Source organism: Protopterus annectens, chromosome 17.part0, assembly GCF_019279795.1.
Source record: "Protopterus annectens isolate FY-2018-M chromosome 17.part0, PAN1.0, whole genome shotgun sequence".
Lineage (NCBI taxonomy): Eukaryota > Metazoa > Chordata > Ceratodontiformes > Protopteridae > Protopterus > Protopterus annectens.
Window position 1 is genome coordinate 7709887 of NC_056751.1, and position 21131 is coordinate 7731017.

Sequence of the window (21131 nt, forward strand, 5' to 3'; positions counted from 1 at the left end):
CAGGTTAGTGGCACAGCACGATGCTTCAGAGATCATCCACGTGACTCTTAACAACGGGCAAAACTGCAATTCAAATTGTAGCTTACTACAGATCACCCACCATGTCCCAGGACCCCCACTCCGTAATTCTGGAAACACTGGGAAACATAAAGGTCCTACCAAACACCCTAATATTGGGTGAATTCACTTACCCAAACATTAACTGGGAGAACTACTCAAGTACTTACTCACTTGCCCAACATTTCCTAGAATTTATAAACTCAAACGCCCTGGATCAACTGGTCAACACTCCCACCAGAAGTAACAACATATTGGACCTGGTCATCACCAACATGGGCGACCAGTGTTCCACACCGGAGGTCAACCCCTCGCTGGTTAGATCTGACCATAAACAAATCACTCTGGATATCCACATTCTGCCCCCACCCCCGGACAAGGAAACCACCGTGAAAAACTTTTCAAAAGCAAACTTCACGTTACTTAAGACCGAGGTGGAAAGTTTCAAAGCCCCCATGCTAAAGGATAACACTGTCCAAGCTGCAAAATCCTTTACTAATGCATTCTACGGGCACCTACAAGAATGCATGGATCATGCTATCCCAAGCAAAACCAAGACTCATTCCTCCAAGCAAAAGAAACCAGTCTGTAGGACCCCTGCCATAAACAAGCTATACAATAGAAGGAGGAAACTGGCACAGAAAAGGGTAAAATCCCAAGAAAGGAAGACATCCCTGATCAGTATCAGCAAGAAACTACGATCCCTCATAAAATCATCCAAGGCGAGCTTCGAAAGAAAAATTGCCAAGGACTCCAAAGATAACCACAAGGTATTCTTTAGCAATGTCAAGAATCTAAATGACAATGCTCAGATCTGCTCAGAGTTAGTGCAGAATGGCACAAAATACACTGAACCGACCGATATCGCCAACATCCTGGCAGACAGGTTCAGTGCAAACTTTACCCCCCTCTCACCCCCAAAAAGGCCCATAACCATACCAGAAGAATGTAGAGCCACTGAAATCATGGACATTCAGGTTAAAACAGCCCTCTCCGAAGCCAAAAACACAGCATCAATGGGACCGGATGGTGTCCCAGGCTGCATCCTACACGAGTTCAAAGATGAACTAACCGCTCACCTAAACACACTGTTCAAACTCAGCCTCTCCACTGGCTATGTACTCATAGAGAGGAGCACAGCAATGGTTATCTGCTCCACAAAGGTGGAGCCACAACAGACCCAGGGGAACTATCGCCCTATAAGCCTGACTAGCTTGGTCTGCAAGGCTATGGAGCGCATCATCATGGAACTCATTAACAGAGACATTGGGAAACTCCAAACATGGACCCTACCCAGTTCGGCTTTGTTAAGAGCAGATCATGCCTCCTAAACCTGGTGGACTTCTTTGAGACAGTTACCAAGGCTATAGACGAGGGAAAGGTGGTACACACAGCCTACCTAGACCTCGCAAAGGCCTTCGACACCATTCTGCATTCTGGTATTACAGACAAGTTCTCCAGCCTGAACATAAACCCCTACGTCACAAGATGGGTTGCCAACTGGCTCACAAACAAAACCCACATGGTGAGAGTTGCAGGAGCTAGGTCCAACTCTAAACCATTTACAAGTGGCATTCCCCAGGGCTCAGTCCTAGGACCCCTCCTGTTTGGCATATACTTCTCAGAGATACAGGCAAGCACAGGAGGACTATGGCTGACCAAGTTCGCAGATTACTGCAAACTAGGGCCTATAATTTACTCTCCAGCTGACTCAGACATCCTCCAAAAGGGTCTCACTGAGACGGATACCTGGTGTCAAAATCATGGTCTCAAGGTAAATGTCAAAAAGTGCATAGTCATCCCCTTTGGAAAAAAACAAAGTACCCACAAACTACCACATAGGTTGTAGTCCCCTAAATACGGAAGACGTAATAAGTGATCTGGGGACCCAAGTAGACAGTAATCTCTCCTTTGATAATCACATTGCCAAAGTGGTTAGAAAATCCTTCTATGTGACCAACCTAATCACAAAAGGGTTCGCATCCAGCTTAAAAGAGGTCATTGTGCCCTTCAACTCATCATTCATCAGACCCATCATAGAGTACAATGTCCCATTTGGGATGTACCTTACAAGACACCTGCAACAGCTGGAAAGACCACAGAAGTACCTCACCAAGAGGATCACTGGCCTCAAACAGATGTCCTATGCAGCTCGACTGAAGAAACTCCAGCTGTACTCGGTTGCATACCGCCTTCTCAGAGGTGATCTCTGCCTGACATACAAGGCCATGTCCAACCCAGAATTGATGGACATACTCCACCTAAAGAAAACCATATCCTCTCAAGCCACACGCACTAGGGATCTAAACCTCACCACAACAATAAATAGGACGTGCTGGAGGGATAGATTCCTGTCCCAGAAACTTCCCATGCTTTGGAACAAGATTCCAATCTACATTAGGCAGAGCTCCTCACTAACACTCTTTAAGAGAAACCTTGACGAGTGGATGGGAAGCAAAGTTTTCCCCGGGGATCACTTCAGTGGCTCTGCTGGACAGAGGCACAGGAAACTAATCTAAGGGGGCGGCGAAAGCCAACACATTCTGGCTAGGCTTATAAATGCCTTCAAGCAGATAGCCTAGTACCTACCTATGAACCTATGTGGCATGTATGATTCTAAATACATCTGCTGGAACATCCACTATGATACTCCTGATCTGGGTTTGCCTGGATACATCTTTCTCTCGGTTTTCACCAAGGTTGACAATATACTTACACTAACCCCACCTTTTCTCCATACTGAAGGATAGCAATCTTTATGGATGTTCAATTGTCTCCTCAAAAACTAATTCTAGAATGATCCAGACTAATTCCTGAGGCTGAGTCATAAATGGCACAGGCAGATTATTTTGCCTGTGTAAAAGTAAGACAGGTAACAAGTGAAATAAACATTTGCCATTACAACATTCCAAAGTGCAATAACAATCTTTTGACTATCATCTTCTGATCAAAGACTCAGGGTGACGGAGTGGGAAAAAAAACAAGAAAGAACAAGACTATCAAATCTAGGGCTTTTGGCAATATCTAAAGTCAGAATCTGTGGACCATTCTTAAGTGTTCCTCACCATTTTACATAATGTCAAGCAATGAACACTACCTGCTCTTTTTTTTTTTTTTTTTTTTTTTAACCAAAGTTACTGCATTGTAAAAATCAAACAGGGAAGAACAGGAAAGGAAGAACAGCCACACCTGTAAGGAATGATGAAACAAGAGTACTTAGTTGTGGTCAGTATATAAGAGCCAAAGAAAACTACCTGCTCTTAAACTGCAATGGCACGGTGCCTGAACAAAAAAAAAGATGATAAGATTTCAATTCGCTAATGACATCCTGTCCTTCAAGATCATGCAGGTTGATATACAGTACATGTAATACTGCTGTTCATGTGATGGAAAAGTGGTCACACTTAACTGGGTCTATATTAGTCGAACGAAAACCGGAATGCGCGCATCCACTTTGTGCAACACAAAATGAGCGAATGTAGCAAACATCGAACCAAAAAAATAAAAAAAGTAACACACGGAAACATTTACTAACTGTTTTATGCAGGGAGGCAAGCCCTCCTGCACCCCCCCACACACCCGCTACTTAAATATACCAACTCCGAGATCGCACTTCACTGAAGTAAAGGGAAGAATTCCCTGCGGTGATTTCCATGCATTCCTTCGATATTTGTGACATTCGCTCCTTTTGCATCGCTCAAAGTGGATTCGCACATTCCGGTTTTCGTTCGGATAATATAGACCCCACTTAATCAACAGTAGAGGTGCACATATGCAACATGATCCAAGATAAAGAAAATACATTACTGTGCTAATGATAAATATGGGCTTAGACTCTAATTCCAAGCCAGAAAGGCCTAAATTGACAAATATAAAGAACTACAGACAGTGCTCTAACACTTAACATTTGTGATATGCATTACAGTTGCACTTGAAGCATTCTGCCTACAAAGGCTGACTACATAAGAATTCTTGTCAGGTTAAAAGAAGGGTCATATCTGCACTGGTCTAGACAATCGGAATCAAATACATGAAGGAGCACGCATATCCTGTCAATCCCCTCCAGGTTACAGATGCTTGTCATGTGTTTCCTGCCAACAAGATATGGATGTTAACATAAGGACACATTTCAGAGAGTCCACAGAAAGTCATTTAATTTTTTTCCTGATGATATTTTGTGATACAAATGTGCACAGTTCAGATAACACTATACATTATACTTGACCTGATGAATGACATATTCTAGGAAGAGTTCACGCTAAATACAGACAAGAACCTGGATTGACTCAACATGACACACTGTACTTACCCTATCCTGTCTGACCTGGGTCTTTGCTAAAAAATATTCAGGACACATCAGTTCATTTACCTGGCTAACAAACTAATAAATTAAGACTAAAAGAAATGTGGTGTGTTTATATCTGTTCACAAACATAAACCTATAGGCACTGTTTAGGAAGGCTTTAAGACGGACTTTAATTGTAACGTTTTGCAAGTACAGAATTCAGAGTTTAGAATTCATTCATTTATTTTTTACCGGGGTAGTGCACTGAAAAATATTGACCAATTTTTGGCTCTGCTCGGCTGGCTGCCCAGGTGAAATACAAAACATTTCACAAACAAAAAATATAGAAATGCAGGCAATAACAGAGTAGTTCAGACTAATGACATTGAGGAAGAACTCTGTACTTACATTCTACTGAACAAGCAGAGTGCAATGTACAATCAAGCAGGGTGTAATGTAAAATATATACATTACTTTCTAAAGTTGGACAATCTTCAGAGTATCCTGATAAAGAAAAGACTCAGAAAGGAGATAGGTAAGATGCCTTAAAGGAGAAAGCATGTGTAGTGCTGAGAAGTTTGGTTCTAGGGGTAATGAGAGTGTGGCTTGTAAGTAGTGTCTGCAGTTGTGTGAGAAGGTTTTTAATGAAGTCTACCTGCAAGGGAGGTAAATATGTAGAGATGGAGTAGTTTGTAGAGCTGGGATCCTCACAGTAGGTTAGATCTTTGTTTTATGTGTAGCCATTTGGCTTTTTCTAGGCAAATACAGTGATCCTCACAGAGAGGTGTTTGTAATGAACCTGCAGATGTTGTTAGAGATAGTCTGGAGTGTGGCAATGGTTTTCATGAAAGCAGAAGCAAGAATTGGGAGCTTATATTCAAGTTGAGAAAGGAGAACTCCTTTGCCAATGGCTACTCTGGATGGCTGGGCTAGAAAAGGGGAATCTTTTTTTGGCCCAGAAGGGAGGGAGTTTACTTTGGCTCTCACTTTGTCTGTCTGGAAAAGTAAGTTTAGTGAATGATCAAGCCATAAACCTAGGTATCTGAAGGCAGAGGTTGTCTCTGTGGAATGGTTGTATAGGTCAAAGACAGTTAAAGAGTCAGGTGCTTGGTGAATTTTCTCTGGAGTTCCAAAAAACATACTTTTGGTCTTGGTGGGGTTAGCAATAGTTTACGGTTAATGAACCATTAGTGGAGTTCATGTAACTCTGAATTGGAACTGGCACTGAACGTTGATGTGAGAGCAACCTGACTGGTAAATTAGCATGTCATCAGAATATGGGATAAGTGGGAGATGAGGGAGCTCACAAGAAGTTTGTTAATGAACATGGAGAAGAAGAGTGGGGCAGGAATGGGTCCTTGTGGTACACCTTTGGTAATAAATGCAGATTCTGATTGGGAACATCCTATTTTAAATCTGAAGTGTCTGTCGGTGAGACAGTTGTTAAACCAGGGAGCAGCCTGATAGCAATTTCAATCAGTTTATTTTGGAGAAGTTAGAGGTCAAATTCCTTTGTCAGGTCTATAAATAGGGCACCTCTAAGGAGACCACTGTCAGAATTCAGCAGAATGTCATCAGTTGGAGACCAAAGTGCTGACAGTTTTTCGTCCAGGCTAGAACCCATGTTGTTTGGAGGAAACTGGGTGGTACTGCTGGCTATACAGGGAGTGTTGTGTGTAGACTATCTGTTTGAGAAGTTTGCTCAGAATTGGGAGGATGGATATTGGACAGAAATGAAAGGTATCTTTTGGGTTGCTTTACTTTGGAAGGGATTTAATTAGAGGAGTTTTTCAAATCTGTAGCATGATATTATGTGTGTGACATGGATTATATATGTGGGTGGCAGGAACACAAAGATGCCCTCTGCATGGATGTATGTACCAGGGGGGTTATGTTGTTAGATCCAGGAGGGGTGCTGGAGGAAATATTTTATTTATTTTTATTTTTTTATTTTATTTTATTTTACATTTGTTGACTGGGCTAGTCCAGCTGGATACATGTCCATTTTCAGTGGAGGCCCGGGGAGAAAAGCTCCAGTTAAAAACATATTAAAAACATGCAAAACATCTATAAAGAAGGATTGAAAAAATAGCCTAACATAGACTTAAGAACAATAAACATAAAAATTCAGATATTTGAGAATAGTGCTGAGATAGAATGTTACAGAATCAGAATAAGTCATTTTACTAAAAAAATGACTTTAAAAACATGACTGGAACACAGATGCATAAACATGACTAAAAAAATGACTAGAACAAAGATACATGCTGAGAGGTACTCTGGAATATCAGAGTTAGGAATTAAGAAAGAAAGTCAAGTAGAATAGGGACTTCTTCAGTTTGTATGCATTTGAAGTAGAAGACGGTGATGAATTGTGGTGGAGTGGGCCATGCATGACCTGTGGGAGATGTGGAGTTTATTGACGGGAGTTTGCTACATTTTGTAAGGAAATCTTCTGGAGAAAGTTTTGCTGTACCACACTGAATGGTGTTTGTAGAGAGGGTATCATGAGGAGGTTTTCTTACAGTAAATATGGTAATCTCATTTCAAAAATGTTTGGGGAATGTAATAATTTGTTTCTTTGTTTTGAGATTTATTTTGTGCCTTCTGATGGTCTTCTTGAATAGGTTATATAAGACTGTAAAGGAGGTGAGGCCTGTTTCCATTTTTGTCATGCTTCATGCCTTACAGTTAAAAGAAATATTTGAGTACAGCAGATGTCCATTCAGTTTTGGTGGGCTTATAAAGCTTGTGGATAAGGAGGAAGAATTTGTCTTGCAGCTGGAATGCAAAGATGGTTAGGCTTAAAGCTGCTGTATTAAGTGTCATGTAAAGACAGTATATGGTGTGACAAAGGGGGATACTGCCAGCACAGCTAGCTGGAATTTTGTAAATAATGACATGCCATTTGAGAATATCAACATGACTTATATAAGATGCTTGTGTTACAACTTTATTAGAACTGTATGTTATGTGTATATCAAACCTGTTTGTACAAATGTGTGTTGAAAATGTTTTTGCAAAGTGCTTGAAATGTATCCACAGTGTGCCCTACTGGAAAAGAACAGAAATGTACATGCACTATTGTAACAGTTTAAATGTATACATTTTAACACAGGAATCTGGAACACAGAAGGTTAATGTCAGTCTAGCAAAACTTCAGGAAAAATAGCTAAAATTAAATTACTTTATGGCAGCTAAAGACAGAATGTCTGTACTAGGGAGTTGTCTGTACTGTCTTTCGGGTGAAATAATTACTAGTTTTGAAATGTGAAGGAAGGCAATTGTTTTATGACTTCCAGCTTCTGCCAGAGATCTGAGGTCTATGTATTTTCACAGGTAGATGTTAAATACAGCTAGCTTCCAGCAGTGGGGATTTCACCTGGGATAGAGTCAGATGACAAGAAATTATGTCATTCTGCAAGCTATCCCAGCAGTAATATTTGAGATAGTGATTTGAAAAGTCTCCTAGACAGACACAGCATTCTGCATTCTGTCTTGGACCTGACAACAACTAAAGAGGATCAATTCACCACATCTGCCTTGCTCTTAAGTAAGTTAACTAGGGTATAGTAATTCTCTTAGACTCAGTCAGGAATATAGTGAAACAGCATAGTTTATGTGTTTTTCTTTATTTATTTTGAAACTGTCCTGCAATGTTGTTTTAAATATTTCCTGTGGTTTTCAACTCTGATGTCACTGTGAATAAATACTGAGTATCGTCTCGTTCTTTTATTATTTATTATTAAATATATTTAAACATTTCACTGTGGCTAATCTTTGTTAGACATTTTTACGTTTTGAGAGTACTTGCATATTTACTTGGTGACAATGTGGGCCACTCCTAATATCCTTGCTCTTGGTCAAACTACCATTCATATTAATAGTAACATTACACAGTAAGACTGGACAACCTATGTTAAGGGCCTTAAAGTAGCTGATAAGGAGTTGGCTGGTGGCAGTGATAACCACCTTATAGTTTGGGCAAAAGGGGGCATAACTAGCAAACCTGTGTCAGCCTTTCCCAGGTGTGTGTGTGCGTGTGTGTGTGTGTGTGTGTGTGTGTCTGCTACTTGGGCAGGGATACGAAGCACCGGTTGGACAGAGAGGGTGCTGTATGTCTTGGCTTGGCCACTCAACTGAGACCTCAACTCTATAGCTCAGCCAGTCTGTAGTCTTATTGGGGATCTGGAGAAAGAGGGAGAAACCAGCTCCAGACTAACTGTGGTCTCTGTGTGCTCTTAAGGGAAATTGCACTTGATGCAGAAAGCTGCATCTGGAAATACTGTGTGTGTACTTGCCACCTTTTCAGGGAACGTCCTCTATTGTTGCCAGTGGTGAGGATTGAGGCTCCTTAATTAGTGGTCCAGTGGTGGGGCGTCATATTTATTGATTGGCAGTGGTAGGATATGCACATATTGGTATTCAGTGGTGTGGATACTGAACTCCTGTAGTCTGTAAACAGTTGTCACTAAAGAAGGTATTTGTACTCTCAAACAGCCACATGGTAGACATTCAGAGTTTCAAATCAAAACAGTTTTACTTATTATTTGTTAGCTTACTTAGTCAGGGAGAGCAGGCAAGAATGTTACCAGAGGAGTATGGCAAGCTGACAAGGAGCCAGTTGGCTGAGATGTGCCAGGACAAAGGATTGGCGCATACCTACCTGACTAAAGCAGAAATTATTGCAACCTTAACCACAGTTGCATCACAACCAGCAACCAGGAGGACAACCAGACTGGCCTTGGGGATATACAACTCTCACAAAATGGACAGTTCAACCTTGCCTCAGAGGACTTTAAAATCCATCTGGAGTTAAAGAGACTTGAACAAAAGGTCAAACATTTGGAAATAGAATCAGCAGAGAGACTGCGGAATTTGGAAGTTGACGTAGAATCAGTAGAAAGAGTGAGACATCTGGAAGCCAAACAAAATGAGAGGCAGAGACAACATGAAAAGGAGATGCTGACTCTTTGCCAGAGTCATGGAGGTAATGGGGAAGGGAATAATTGAACCTCAGAAGCAATAAAGGTCAGTAACTTCCTTCCACAACATACAGAGGGTCATAATTTTGATAGTTTTGGTCATATCTGAAATGTTACATAAACAGTATAATGTTGACCAAGGGCTCTGTCTATGGTTCTTGACCCCCTTACTCCATGGTAACGCTGTAAAGTACAGTTGTGTACCTACCATAAATGTAGATGTTCGAGTGTATTCACTGTTGCAGTCATTACAATTGAGTTATCCTGCTGGCAGGCTACCCGCAGTCGGCCCGAGTTCCAAAGTCTAGGTCAGGCGTCGGTTGCTGTCGCCTCCTCCCTGACGTCAGTGCGCCAGGGGTATAAAAGATGCAGCCGATGCCATTTTCTTCAGTTTTTCTTGCCCCAGATGTCAGGTGCCCCTAAAATGGTAGGCTAAATTATGCCAATAAGCACGCATGTACAAAAAACAACTTTTCCTTCATCTACAAGCAAATACACCACATAGGTTGTATAGAATAGAGAAGTACAGATAAGTCCCAGCAAAGAAAAAGGGGGATGGTGGGAGGGTAACCTGGACTGCAACAGTGAATACACTCGAACATCTACATTTATGGTAGGTACACAACTGTACTATGTTCATCGTGTTTCACTGTTGCAGTCATTACAACTGGGTTGAATCCCAAAGCTAAGGTTGGGAGGCTGGTGCTAAATAGGATTAGGAGAGGCTATCCGGCCCTGCAGAACTGCAGTGGCAAAGCCTGTCCTGGATTTGGAGTAGAGAGGTAAGTGATAGTGCTTTGTAAAAGTATGCACTGAACTCCAAGTTGCAGCCTCTAAGATGTCTTTGGTTGGTACTCCTGTGAGGAAGGCTGCTGAAGTGGCTGCTGCTCTGGTTGAATGTGGCCTAATGCCCTTAGGCACTGATTTGCCATGCTGTGAATAGCAGAAATGAATGCAGTGGCCTATCCACTTTGAAATAGTCTGCTTTGAGATAGGCTTTCCTTGTGATCCTGCAGCATATGCCACTAGAAGTTGTTCAGTCTTTCTGAAAGCTTTGGTTCTGTCCAAGTAGAAGCGTAGCTGCCTGTGAATGTCCAAAGAATGCAGAATTCTCTCACCCTTTTCTGTGGGTTTGGATGAAAGGTAGGCAAATGAATTGTTTGGTTAAGGGCCACACTGGACACTACCTTAGGCATAAATGTAGGGTTTGTCCTCAGAGAAACCCTGTCAGGATGGAAAATGATAAAAGGTTCCACAGCCATGAGTGCCTGTAACTCTGAGACTCGTCTAGTGGAGGTTATTGCTAGGAGCAGAGCTGTTTTCCAGGATAAGAATTTTATATCAGCTGCAGAGGCTGGCTCAAATGGAGGCAGTGTGAGATTTTCCAAGACATAGTTGAAGTCCCATGCAGGTATTGGTGCTCTCCTTGGAGGTCTTATGTTTTTGACCCCTCTGAGGAACTGCCTTAGTAATGGATGAGAAAAGATAGGTGGTTCTGTATTGTAATGAGCTGAAATGGCAGAGGCATGAATTTTAATTGATGAAAAGGAAAGGCCTTTATCAAGCATCTCAGTTAAGTATTGCAAAATCTGAGGAATATTTGGAACAATCGTGTCAATACCTTGTACCTGGTTCCAAGCACAGAATCTCTTCCATTTTTCTGCATAAGATTTTCTGGTGCTAGGCCTCCTGGCCTCCAAAATAACATCCATCACTGCTTTAGAGAGAGGTGTGTCTTGAATGGCTACATTATCCGCCATGCTGCCAGGTTTAAGGTCCTGAGTTGGCTGTGCAGTATCTGACTGTCTTGTTGGGTCAATAAGTGAGGAATTTGAGGAAATGTCCAAGCTGGGCATTAATACAAGCTCTTTAGGACTGGGTACCAGTGCTGGCGGGGCCAGTCTGGGGCAATCAGTATCATTTTTGGTTTCTCTTGTCTGACCTTGAGGAGTACCTTGGGGAGGAGAGGCAGAGGAGGAAAGGCAGAGGAGGAAAGGCATATACTGTTAGATTTTTCCAGCTGAAAGATAGAGCATCCACTTTCAATGCTTGCTTGTGATAAGTCCTTGTGCAGAATCTCTGTAGTTGGTAGTTGTGAGGGGAGGCAAATAGGTCTATGTCCGGGCATCCCCAGGTCCTTGTTATCATGTTGAAGACTTGTGGATCCAATTTCCACTCGTGGGGATCCATTAGGTTTCTGCTTAGTTCGTCTGCCAGAGTATTTGTCCTTCCTGGCAGGAATTGTGCTTGCAGATGTACTTGGTAAGTCAATGCTGTGTCCCACAAGTTCATGGCTAGCCTGCAGAGTGGGTAGGATTTTGTGCCTCCCTGCTTGTTTATGTACCACATGACTGTAGTATTGTCCGTCTTTATCAGTAGTTGTCCTGGATAAAGTAGATCCTTGAAGGCTGTCAGGGCATTCTGAACAGCTAGCATCTCTTTTTGATTGATATGTAGATGCATTTGACTTGCGGACCATGTGCCCTGAGTACATCTTCCTACCATATGGGCCCCCCAGGCATAATCTGATGCATCTGTTGTCAATGTCTGCCTGGCTGTGGGCAAGGTGAATGGCTGTCCCGTGTTGTGGTGACAGGCTTTTGCCCACCATCGAAACTCCTGTTACAGGCAGGGAATGAGGGTAATTATTGTTTCCAGGCTATGGCAATGTTGAGTCCAAACACTTTTTAGATACCATTGAAGTTTCCTCATATGCACTCTTGCATATGGAATTAGGATCAGGATGCCATGAAACTCAAGGCCTTCAGAATTTTTCTTGCAGATAACTGGGTCTTTGTTGCCAACATTTTTAAATAAGTAGTCAGTTGTCTGTGCTTGTCTGGCATGAGATAAGCCATCTGGGCAGTTGTATTTAAGCTTGCACCCAGGAATATTATCTCTTGAGAGGGTACGAGTTTTGATTTATTTTCGTTTACTGTGTACCCTAGACCTGTTAGTAATCTTTTTACAAACGCCAGATGCTGTAGTAGAATGTCCTTGTTTTCTGCTTGAATAAGGCAGTCATCCAAGTAAGGATATATTTGTGTTCCTCTTTGTCTGCAAAATGCAATTACTAGTGCCAGGCATTTTGTGAAGACCCTGGGCGCAGTAGATAAGCCAAAGGGCAGTGCAGAGAATTGGTAGTGCATTGAGCCAGCTATAAATCTGAGGTATCTTCTGCATTATTGTCTGATTGGGACATGCAGGTATGCCTCTTTTAGGTCTAAAGTCACAAGCCAAGCCTTCTTGCCCAGCATGGGCAGAAGCTGCTGCAGAGTTAACATTTTGAATTTTGGAATATCCAGGAATGTGTTTAGGATAGACAGGTCAAGTATTGGTCTCCAGGCTTTGTCCTTTCTGGGCAACAAGAATAGCCTTGAGTAGAATCCTAGTCCCTGCTCTTGCTGTGGTACTAGCTGAATGGCTCTCATGTCCATGAGGGATGAAACTTGTTTTTGTGTCTCTGCCCATTGATTGCGTGGCAGGTCTGGCATACCGTTTGGCCTTGGCAGGGTGGGAAAGTGGAACCTGTTGCCTTGTGATACGATATTTAAGACCCATTTGTCCTGGGTGATCATGTGCCAATTTTGTGAAAAAAGTGCTAGTTTCCACCCCAAAGGGGCTGCCACAAGATAAGTGCTTGGTGCTGGCAGGAGAATGTCATTCAGACTGTTTCCTGTATGGCTGTGACTTTTCCTCTCACTTTTGGAGGTGGAAGCACCCCATTGTTTAGGCCTGTATGAGCCTTGGGGTTGTGATCTGCCTCTTGGGTGTCTGTATCTGCCTCTTTGTGGCCTGTCTGACACTGGAAAGGACCAATTCTTTGTAGGCCAGTTCCTGCTAAATCTGGGAGGCTGTACCTGCAAGAAATCCTTGACTGTTTGCATAGACTTAGCTTTGTCCTCTTCAACACCTCTTCTGCTTTAACACCAAACAAGGTATCATGCTGTAATGGAGCATCTAATAGTTTTGCTTTAACATGATCAGGCAGATTCTGTTCTTTTAACCAAGCATGCCTCCTAATGACAGAACCTGTAACAGCAGCCCTGCAGGAGGCCTCTAGAGAATCAAAACCACATTGCAAAGTATGCTTTCCCATTTGTTCAGCTGCATGCAATAAATCCTGCATTTCTTTGTTTTCTGCACATTTTGAATTTGTCAGCATTTTCTGTTTAAGCAGTGACATAAGATATTGCTGATATTTAAGCATATGAAACTGACAGCCAAGGTAGCAGAAGTATAAATCTTTTTCCCCCATCTGTCCAGGGCCCTTGAATCCCTATCAGAGGGGATAGGGCTTTTTGCAGTGGAAGCCTTGACCCCTTTGGGACCCTGAGAGATAGTTTCTGGGTCAGCAGCAGGGTTTTTATAAAGAAATTTATGTGAATCAGGAACCCTGTAGTATCTGTCTGGCTTAACAGGAGCTGGTGGTAAAGAGTCAGGAGACAGGCCGGACTCTGAAAATACATCATCTACAATGTCTAAAACAGGAGGGAGAGCAAGGGGCCTATGCTAAGGTAATAAAAGGAAGTCTCTGAGCCTTTTCTTGGATTCTGAGTAATCTTGCCTCTCCCAGTGGAAATGCTCCCTCATAGTATGCAGGGTCTCCCCAAAAGAATAATCCTCAGGAGGAGAGGCTGAAGGGATAGGTTCTTCAGCATCAGAATCCTCAAAGGGAGGAAGAGAATATTCCTGTTCAGTAGAGGAATCAGAAGAAATGGAAACCTGATCTGAAGATTCATATTCTATCTCTTGCCTAGGCCTCTTATCAGGAGGGGGATGGGAACCCCTGATCAAAGTAATTAGGTCTTCGGCCATTTTAAGCATCTGTTTTTTAGGCATGGTGGCCTGTCCAGGAGAATGCTGTAATTGTTTCTGTGTCTTTAGAGCTGCTTTAATCTTTGACTTTGAAGTTGAAGTTGGTTTCACATATAACTGTGTAGGCCTGAAAACACCCTCAGAAGCCGATGCCTGCTCAGTGGCTCCAGACCCATCTGAGGGAATAGTTTCTGAGTGTCCAATACCTTGAGTTTCCAGTGGCCTAGTCAGCTCCACGTGGGAGTTGAAAGCGACCTGTGGCTCTGAGGCAGCGGGTGTCAGGGGCTGCGAAAGCGCCTCACTGAGAACCGGCGAACCGGCGATAGGCCCAGCGGAAGCCTCGTTGTCAGTCTTGGACCTCGGATGCCTGTCCTCTTCTTTTTCTTTGCGCTTTTTATAAACTCCGGTAGTCGGCTGTTCCAATGGCATTATATAATTGAATCTTCTGCCAAAGTAATGAAATGCAAAATCGTACTGACGCTTAATAGTGCATTGGTTAAATCTAGCACAAAACCGACAACTAGCAACGTTGTGGTCAGGGCCTAGGCAAGGAATACAGTAAGAATGAAAATCCTTATGAGGTATTTGCTTCCCACAAGAAATACAGTTATTAACTTTTTCTGACACATCGGTCTGGAGCAAGAAAAAAAGTTTCCCCAACGAGGTACTTAGCTTTATTGAAGACTATGGATCTGAAATTTGAATTTGAAAATCTCAGGAGTTGGCCGACCGGCACTTGCGAACTGCTTTTGCTTCGGGCACCGCGCGGCAAGAAAGACTGAAGAAAATGGCATTGGCTGCATCTTTTATGCCCCTGGCACACTGACGTCAGGGAGGAGGCAACAGTAACCGACACCGGACCTAGACTTTGAAACTCGGGCCGACTGTGGGTAGCCTGCCAGCATGATAACCCAATTGTAATGACTGCAACAGTGAAACACGATGAACATCTGCTATTTCTAAATTGTCTGATACTGATTGCTTAAATTATAGTACTGTTAAAAATTGTTTAATACAGCATTTTAAGTTAACACTTGAAGCTTACCGAAAAAAATGTCATGAGCACAGAAGCACGGCAGATGAAAGTGTGCGTGAATATATTGCTATATTATTATATAAATTATAGTACTGTTAAAAATTGTTTAATACAGCATTTTAAGTTAACACTTGAAGCTTACAAAAAAAAGTTTCATGAGCACAGAAGCATGGCAGATGAAAGTGTGTGTGAATATATTGCTGAGTTAAGCACTTATTTTGAAAGGTGGGTGAGTGGGTGTCAGGTCACCACTTTTTGAAGGGCTGGCAGACCTTTTGGTGAGGGAACAAGCCCTTAGCACTTTACCTGAGGACATGAGAATGTGGTTAGCAGGCAGGGAATGTAATACCACAGATGAGTTGGGGAAAGGGAGACCTACACCTAGCAAGCAGGCCATCACTACACAAAAAAGGATACCCAGTGCTGCACATGGGTCTCAAGAAACCCATGGTGGGCAGCCTAAACCGCCCCAACACTGTCCGCCAGTAGCAGGGGAAGTCACTAGTTTAGGTACATGGCCAGGATCAAGTGTTAAATGTTTTAAATGTAACCAGTGGGGCCATGTAGCATAAAGATGTCAATGGAGGCAAGGTGGGGAACAAAAGGTGGGAGAGACAGTAAGTGGGAATGACAGAATGCCAGCAGTAAGTTGTATGGAGACAACAAGAGTACCAAACTACCATAAGAGGTTATACCCTATCTCAGTAGATGGAAAACAGGCCACTGTTAAGACAGACATAGCCTCGGACCTAACCGTTGTGAAGCCTGCAATGGTTAAAGAGGAGCACTACTTGCTTGGGCAGTCTACTCTAGTCAGAGCTTTAGGAGAGACCCCATTCCAAATACCTTTGGCTAGGGTTCACCTTCACTGAAATGGTGGAAAAGGAAGCAAGCGAGTAGGTGTGTTTGAGGATATCCCTGCAGATGTCCTGATAGGGAATGATTTTGATAATGTAGTACCTTGTGTGCATGCAGTTACACATGGTCAGGCTTGGAGACAAGTATGTGGGCCTGGTAGCCTGGGGTGGACCCAGACAGACCACACACTTAAAGCTAGGACTAGTGAGGTGCCTACTTCAGGGAGGGAGCTACCCTGTAGCAGTGAGACCGAAGGTCAGCCACAGCTGCTTGCAGGTACTGATGTTCCCTTGGACAGAGTAACTGCAAGGGCAGAGATGAGTAGCAGTACCAAGGCTGACAGTGAGGCACACTGTCAGATGATACCAGACTTCCTGTGGAAGGGGAGTTGGGAAGGGTTACAAAGAGAGAGTTGAGACAGGCTCAGCTCTCACACCATACATTACAGGGTTAGAGGGAGGTAGCCAGAGAGGTGCCTGATTTTTAAGGAAAAGAGGAGTCTGTAAACTGGGACAAACTGTTACTATATAGAGAGTGGACCCCTGAAGAAGGGCTAGAAGGTGAGAGAATATAACAGTTGGTAATGCACAGAGCCATCTGGCACTTCTAGCCACAGTCCATGACATTCCCTTTGCAGGTCATATGGGCATAAAGCGTACAAAGATATGTAATATGCAGAACTTCTATTGACCTAGAATTTCCAGAGATGTAGCAGGATACTTCAGGACCTGTGAGCAGTGCCAAAAGGTAGGAAAGGCAGGAGACAAGCTCAATGCTCCTCTGATACCTTTGCCTGTGATTGAGGAGCTGTTTCAGATGGTAACTATGGATATTGTAGGGCCTCTGAATATCCCAAGTTCCACAGGGAAGAAGTATATCCTAGTGGTAGTAGATTATGCTACCAGATATCCTGAGGAGGTGGTTCTGTCTTCCATTCAGGCAGAAAAGGTGGCAAATGCTTTGTTACAGATTTTCAGCAAGGTAGGTTTCCCAAAGAAATACTGACAGAGGTGCCAATTTTATGTCAGACCTGCTGGTTTGTCTGTGGAAGCACTGTGGGGTGAAGCACCTAAAGACCACCCCTACCATCCTCAGACTAATGGTCTGGTGGAGAGGGGAAGCTCTACACTACAGACCATGCTACTGGCATTTGCAGACCAGTTTAAGAGGAAGTGAGACAAACAGTTCCCCATCTGTTGGTTGCGTAGAGAAAGGTGTCCTGGAATCCACAGGTTTTTCACCCTTTGAACTGCTGTATGGCCATAGGGTGAGGGAACCTCTTGATTTGATTTGTGATGAGTGGGAGGGTGAGTGTGAATCCCACAAGGAGTCTGTTGTGGCATATGTCCTAAACCTCAGGACAAGGCTTACTCAGGGAACTCATGTGGTTGGCCCAGGAGAACCTGGCAGAAGCCCAACAGCAGAAAAAGGTCCGGTGTGACAGGAATGCTCGAGCTAGACAGTATGCTATGGGGCAGCAGGTTATGGTTCTCATTCCTGTCAGACACAACAAGCTGCAGGCAGCTTGGGAGGGACCCTTCAAGGTAGTAAGGAAGGTCAGTAATGTTAACTACATGGTAGAACTGCTAGGTAGGAGGCAGGGGCACACATTGTACCATGTTAACACGATGAAACCTTACCATGATAGACAGACCCTAGTGCTGAGTATTTGCAGTGGATGGCAGGAGGAGTCTGAGGAGGATCTGGTGACTGATCTCCTCGATGAGCAGTGATACAGGTGTCTGGGGGCATGTTCACTGGGAAACCAGGGTGCACACACCTGGTGCAGAACCATGTGGATACAGGACTCCAATTTTTTCAATAATGATGAACCTAAATTGTGCCATGGAATGCTTAATGGAATGTTTATAAAGGGCATTGGACAATCGCTGATTTCTTATATCACTTATGTGTTCAGGAATATGTAATCTAAGGGGACGAGAAGTTTGTCCCACATAGAAAGCAGAACATGTACATGTTGCTAAATAAATGACCCAGTCAGTGTTACAATTTCCCAAAAAACTGTTATTGCACAACCTGTCATCCGAAAGCAAAATATCCCAATGTTTCTGTATAGCATCAATAAAATCAGATGTATTGTGACCACAGCTGGTAATTAACCACATGGTCTTATTTATTCTCTGGTCCCTTTGTTGATATTTCAACAAAGAGGACCTGTCAGGTGCTTTCAGATGACAGGTTGTGCGATATTCTAACTTCCAGATGCTTCTTTTAATTTCGTAGGGGCAAAACCTTCGGGGGGGGGGGGTTTCTTTAATTATTACAAAAAGAAGAATAAGGTTTATTCTCAACACATGTATCAGACTATGGTTGAAAGAGGATTACTTATGGGTTGTGACCCATGCGGTCATTGTTCCTTTTGTAAGTATGTTATTAAATCGAAACAGTTTACCAGTAAGAATACGCCTAAGGTTTATGATATCAGGTTTTTGGGAAATTGTAGCACAGACTGGGTCATTTATTTAGCAACATGTACATGTTCTGCTTTCTATGTAGGACAAACTTCTCGTCCCCTTAGATTATGTATTTCTGAATACATAAGTGATATAAGAAATAAGAAATTGTCTAATGGCCTTTATAAACATTCCATTAAGCATTTCATGGGACAATTTAGGTTTGTCATTATTGACAAAATTGAGGGGGACAGCAGAAATAAAGCATAATATACTAAATAGGAACGAAAATTGTTGGATAATTAGATTAGGAGGTCTTAATGAACATTTGTAATTCTCCAATCACAATGAAGCTTTGGGGACGGGTGATCTGTTAAGTATTCATTGATGAAGGCTTGTATGCTGAAACCGGTTTGAACAATTTATTATTTTTTGTGTTTTTGGAATGTTTCCATTAAAAGAATTGGGCTCCACTCTGTAGTGCTGGCTGATTTTTATTGGATTTTGATGCTTTTTGGGCCTTTGCACTTGCCGGAGGCCTTCTTTTCTACTGTGTGTAAAATCTTACCATAACCATACATGTCCTTCTCTTCTATATGTTACAGTATTCATAACATGAGGGACTCCGCCTCTGGCTGGCTCGTACGTCTGGCCAGTACACTAAAGTCTAAAAGCTACTGCAAGGTACGTGCGATGGGGCACATCACTCAGTGTATGTCGGCCATAAACAAATGTTGGGTGTAAAGTGGACATCAGCAAGTGTCTACCTCAAAAATTAATGCCTGATAAAGGTGAGCAACGTGTAACCAGGGATCAGGCAAGCATTAGGGGGAAGGCAGGGGGGGAGCAATACTGAAGAATATAGAAGAGAAGGACATCTACGGTTATCGTAAGATTTTACACAACTACTCTGTGTCCTTCTATTCATATGTTGCAGTTTTCATAACATGAGGGAGAATGTCAAAGCTCATGCACAGGAATTGGAAGGAGGAGCAGAAATATTTCCCACAAAGCCATGGAGAATAGCTCTGGCAAACCCCACTCTGGACTTGGAAATAACATCCAATTTGTAGTGCTTGGTGAAGGTATGAACCGAAGATCAAGTACCTGCCTCCAAGATAGAAGCTGTATCCAATCCTTTAAAGAAGGCCACAGAAGAGGACACAGCCCTAGTACATTATGCCCTAACAGGGGAAGACAGATCCTTTTCATTGGCTGAGTAGGAGAAAGAAATGGCTTTACATATCCAAGAAGAAATAGCTTGCTTGGAAACAGGTTGGCTCAGGGCCCTTGGGTGATAAGAGACAAACAATCTGTCAGACTTATGGATGGGCTTGGTTTTGCTTAAATAGTACGAGTTGTCTGTGAATGTTCAAGGTGTGGAGAATCCTATCACTGGAGGATTGGGGAAAAGGGAAGAAGGTAGGGAGATTGATAGCCTGATTCAGGGGTAATTCATTTACCACCTCGGACATGAAAGATGGGTTAGTCCAAAGAGAAACCATTTCCCTATGAAAGACATTGAAGGGAGAATAGGCCATGAGGGCTTGCAGCTCAGAAACCCTTCTGGCAGAGGCAATAGCCACCAGGAGAACCATGTTCCATGTGCAGTGTTGCAGGGAGGATGACACTGCTGGTTCAAAGGGGGCTAGGGTAAGTTTTTCCAGGACAAAATTGAGATCCCAAGGAGGAGGCACTGGTTTCCATGGTGGTCTAATGTGAAGGACACCTTTTAGGAACAGTTTGAATTCCAACCTGGAAGCCAAGGGAGGAGACATAGGTAAGCATGCTGAAGTATCAGACAGATGTGCCTTAACTGAGGAATATGATAAGCCACTCTTCATTAATTCACACAGGTAAGACAAAACAACTGGTACCTCTACAGACAGTGGTTGAAAATGTTTTTAAGACACCAGAAGGAAAACCTCTTCAATTTGGAGACATTGGATTTCCTAGCAGTGGGTTTTCTGAACTCCTGCAGAACTTGTAGCATGTCCTCAGTGTAAAGGTGTCTAAACAGAATCAAAGCCCTATCACCCACAGAATAAAGTTTAGCATCAACATTTCTAGATGCACTAGAGTTCCCTTGACCTGTGTGAGTAAGTCCATCCCAAGTGGTAACTTGTGGTGATTACCCTTGACTAAATGTGCTCACCATCCATGCCCCAGGATGTGGAGTCCTGGGTTACTACTTGGGAAGCTGTCTGCTCATGGGGGAGGCAAACAGATCTATCTGAGGAATACCCCATCAACAGACAAGGTCCGGAAAAACATCCTTGTTCAACAGCCACTCGTGGGACTGAGCCATGGACCTGCTTAGAGAGTCTAGAATCACATTTTGAGCTGAGGGAATGTAAACAGCATTGAGTGAAACCTGAATCTGCTGGGCTATCTCCCAGGTGGACAATGCCAGTCTGTAGAGGATACAGGACTTTGTCCCTCCCTGCTTACTGATGTACCAGAGAACTGTTGTATTTTCTGTGAACCACCTTAGGACTCCTGGTGAAATCCTAGACTTGAACATTTTGAGGGCAAAGATCAAAGCTCTCATTTCTTTCATGTTGATATGTTCTTTTGTCTGAGGAGGGGACCACACATCTCTGACCTTCCAGTTTCCTAGAGTTGCACCCCATCCTGTGTCTGACGCATCAGTGTACAGATGCTGGGTGGGTGGGTGT

At 43.0% G+C, this 21131-nt stretch overlaps 1 protein-coding gene across 1 annotated transcript in view; it reads right to left on the minus strand.

Annotated features, from left to right (window-relative positions):
• LOC122791839 (PH and SEC7 domain-containing protein 3-like) overlaps positions 1-21131 on the minus strand; it is a 2374133-nt gene that overhangs the window by 519672 nt on the left and 1833330 nt on the right. The window lies entirely within an intron of this gene.